Below are 3,922 nucleotides of genomic sequence, written 5' to 3'. Positions count from 1 at the left end.
GCTCTCTTTCTCCTGGCTCTGTCTTCCCGGAGTCTTCTCTGCGGTGCTGCATGTTTCTGTTGCTCCTTCAGTTCAGGTCCTTATCTCTGGCTCTCTGCCACCGTTTCTCTGGTCAGTCCCGGCTGCTGTTCTGTGCCCATGGAGAAAACATTCTCCCGGCATAACTACAGGCACCTAGCCCAGCTTTATGCTGTTCCAGGTCCCTGCAGCCCCCCAGCTGGGGCTGGGGGGGGCCAGAGGCCCCAAGGGGCACAGAGCCCCTTCCTCGTGGCTCACAACATGGCCACCTCTCCTACAACAATCAAAAACTACAACTCTTCTCTTCCGGTCTGGTTGTGATATGTTTACATTTCTGCAGGAGCGCCCATTGGGCAGAATTTCAAAACTTCTAGGGGTTTCCACCCCTTGGGGTCTACCACTTCTCTTAGCTTCTGGGGGAAAACAAGGTCCAAACCACGACATACCTGAAAGGAATGGCTCTCTTCTTGTCTCTGGGTACCCCAAAAGTGTCTGAGAGGGCAGCAGCATGATTATCTGTAAAAACTATACCAAAAAATTTTGACAATGCAGCAATAACATAGGGCGGGTCCTTGAAGAATCATTTGCCTTGAAGGTAAATCCATGCAGGTAATGCATTACTCATGTTAGTGGAACAGTTGATCCAGTGATATATTATGGCAGACTAAATTTTCCCAACAGTGCTCTGAGTGGCCACATGCAGATTATTGATATAGAAGATTATTTTTGCTGGGTCTAATTTCCATGGTGAAGTAAAATACAGAAAATTAAGCCTAAGTAGTAATATTGTTGTCATCTCAGATCTCAAACTCAAAAGGCAGTAGCACATCAAGTGACACCATGTTATTTCTAATTTTGGATTACGTACTCATTTTGGAGATACATAGTCTGCATTATCAGATACAAGAGCCCATTACAAAAAAGAAAAGTCCTATGGGCAACATTTTTGACCTCTGTCCTCTTTGAACCTTGCCACTAGCTTAACTGATGCCTTTCAAAGTCTACCTAAGATTGACACAGGCTGTATTCACCCTTACATATGATGGATGATACATGTCCATTTAGCACTCAGAAGTTTTCATACTGCACTCTTATCATAAATGCATTTTTATGCCGGTCATAGGTTTATTGTTCTAGAAAAACAAGCAGGGAATTTTTCTTTCCCCTGCATCACTGTAAAAGAAAGATGTTGAACAAGGGAGGGGGAAGGGGTTTGCCTAGGGTAATTGACCCACACAAAAGAACTAACAAGCAGATCCACATTCCAAGCTGATGGCCCTCCAAAGACTGTGGGGAGGGGTGAGGAGGTTTTTTTTCTCTCTCCTCGGAGGCACTTCACTTTTGCCTTAACTCAGGCAAGATGTGTGTTGGAGGGGTCTGAGGTTCACTTTGGTTTTGGCCTGGTCACCTGGCTGTTTCTGGCCCTGGTTTGCCTTTGTTTTCCTGCGCCCTGTTCTGCCCCCAGCTCAGACCTGCTCAGACTTCATCAGAAAGGCTTGACCCAACTGCAGAGGAACCTTTTGGGGAGGAGGTGGTCTTTTTCCTCCTCTGCTTCCGTGTTGACAGTGGCATGTGTCCATCATTGAAAGGGGGCAATTCCCGGCCACAGCCAGCTACAGACAGTGTGAGTTTTGTGGGAAGAACCCCCTTTTCCCCCTTTTTTCCCCTTCCCCTTCTCGGTGTGGAGGGGGAAGATCTCCGTTTTCGACTTCTCCCGCACACCAGAGCCCCCCTGCTGACCAACACAGAGCAACTGCAGGCTCTGCTCCTCCAGTGATCCAACAGCGTCCCCTGCTGATCGTGGTTAGAATTGTGCCAAAGGGCAGAAAGTATTGAACTGTTTCCTTTTTGGAGGGGATTTTTGGGTACAGGATTATTGTTTGGTTGTTTTTGTGTTCTTTTGTTGTTCTGCCAATACACATATATCCTTTAATAAAGGGCTGTTATTTTCTTTCTTTCTCCATACTTCCTCAGTTGGAGCCTCTTAATTTTGGATTTACAATTGCTTAGAGGGAGGAGTTTGGTCTTCCTCATAACTCATCCTCCTTAGTAAAACACTTCAGTCTCATTAAACTGAGACAATGCCCTGGACATTTCTCTCTCTTGCTTACAGAATAATTTAAAGAACTTTCTGAATTATTTGCCAGCAAAAGCATTTTCTTTACTGAAAGGCCATAGCAGAACAAGAGTCCAAAGGTGATTTTAGAAGAAAAAGGTAGACAGAAAAATAATAATTTGTAAGTAAGTTATTATAAGTCCTTTGTCCATTGATCTGATCACATGCTTGCTAGCTACTACCTGCTATTGTTTGTCCTTGCAGAGTTAAGATTCTTGCCCTTTGATTCAGATGTGCTGCATCTGAAATGCAACTACAAAACAATCTTCACTTGTAAACTAATATTTCTCAAGTCCTTAGTTGCTGTATATTCAAACCTGAAAGTAGTTTCAAAACTCTGTCCTCTAATTTAAACTCCTTCCTTCACTTTCTAAAACCTTCACAATATACGGGTAATGTCTTGTAACTGGCCAATCTGCAGATCATCTGCTTTTGTTATGTTACTAAAGGTGTTTTAATTAATAAAAAGCCCTTTCTTCCCCAGTGTATCAGGGCTTAATTAGATGTTGATACTTTGGTCTGTGTTTGGCCCAGCCACCTGTAAAAGTTTTGTTCTTTCCCTGCCAAGTAATGAGAAAACAAGCACTGATAGACGAGACCTTTGTCCTTGAAGCAAGCATCTGGTATAAACTCAAATTAATGGACTTGCATAATGAAGGGAGGGACTGAGGGTCTCTGGCTGGGCGGTGCTGACCACACCTGCCTAGGTAGACGTCACTCAGTTAGTTGTATAAAAGCAGTTAGCTCTTGTTGGAGGGGGAAGCAAGCTTCACATCAAGGACAACGTTGCCTTTTGTGGGGACGCCTGCTATTTTTTGAGCCTACCGACTCTCCAGGAGTGCAGCTTCTGCTATGGGTAATTCTAGGCATTCTGGGTCGGTAAGATAGCTTTATAAGCAACACCTGGGTAATTGGGGCAGTCATACTGAGGGCTTATTTTCCTCCTCCTTCCTCTCTTTTGGGTTTGTTCGTTTTGATGGCCACCTCGGTAATAAATATCAGTTTTGTTGAGCTTTCAACGGTGTTATGGTTTCAGTTTCAGTATCTTCCGAACTGTCCCTATTACACCCAGCAATAATTTCCCAAGGATTCTTTGAAGGTAAATTTCTTACATTCATAAAAATAACCGTGATTCTAAAATAATGGTTTTAACAGGCCTCTAATACAACACATCTCAAAATATTCTTCATGAAAAGCAAACCTTGCAATTTCTTAGCACCATATTTTGGGTTGTTGTTTTACAGTGTTAACGTTCTAGGGGAAGATCCATGAAAATAATATTTTCTGAAAACTGCATGTTGTAGTTAACTACTCAAAAAGCTGATCCAGGTGTATTGGGTCTGGCTGAGCTGGAGTCCATTTCCCCATAGTAGCCTTCACAGTGCTGTGCTTTGCATTGGTAGCTAGAAAGGTGTTGATAACACACCAGTGTTTTGGCTACTGCTGAGCACAGCATCAACACTGTAACATTCCTTCCTCAATTTGTTGCTGATAATGTCGGAACGGCCAATGCGACACAGATATCAGACATAGTCCAGGTGTAAGGTGAACAGGAAGCTGTTTATTGCTCTCAAGTGTTTCTTTTATACTCTTTGTACACTGTTGTGCCATAACACAATTGGTCAAAAGTCTCAAGCATAAAAAACTGTAGACACTGCACACACTCTTATTGGTGACACTGAAGACACTGTCCATGCTGTGACATGCTATTGGTGACACTATACACATTTTGATTGGTGACCTTTGGTCTGGGCTGCATTACGTTTGTTCCATCCGGCATTACAGTAA

The sequence above is a fragment of the Pseudopipra pipra genome, chromosome W (assembly GCF_036250125.1).
Source record: "Pseudopipra pipra isolate bDixPip1 chromosome W, bDixPip1.hap1, whole genome shotgun sequence".
Taxonomy (NCBI): domain Eukaryota; kingdom Metazoa; phylum Chordata; class Aves; order Passeriformes; family Pipridae; genus Pseudopipra; species Pseudopipra pipra.
The sequence above is the reverse complement of the archived record's forward strand: the minus strand, read 5'-3'. Positions refer to the sequence as shown.